Genomic DNA, 372 nt, shown 5'->3' on the forward strand with positions numbered 1-372 from the left:
ATAGGCTCTCCACAGTCGCAATGTTTATTTATTAATTAATACGACAAACCACCACGTTAACATAAATACTTTAGCCGTATAACTTGTATAGCTATGCTCCCAAGGCCAAATGCAAATTTTAACCCTATCCGTAGTTTCCTTCCTTTAAGACTTCCCGCGAACACGGGCCACCTGACTAGCTTTAAGTGAAAATACCAAGAAATCTATTGGCTTCATGCCTTTAGGAAACACAGTTCGGGCAACTGAGCCGTGCCGTCACCTTCCGCCCCCTCCCCCTCCTACTCCCCCCTCTTCCCTCTTGGGCCCAGTTGTACTCCCGAGCGAGGCTGCCAGAGACCGTGCGTGTCCCACAGCGCTACCGGTCCTCAGGAA

The sequence above is a fragment of the Aptenodytes forsteri genome, unplaced genomic scaffold (assembly GCF_000699145.1).
Source record: "Aptenodytes forsteri isolate BGI_AS27 unplaced genomic scaffold, ASM69914v1 Scaffold56, whole genome shotgun sequence".
Classification (NCBI taxonomy): Eukaryota; Metazoa; Chordata; class Aves; order Sphenisciformes; family Spheniscidae; genus Aptenodytes; species Aptenodytes forsteri.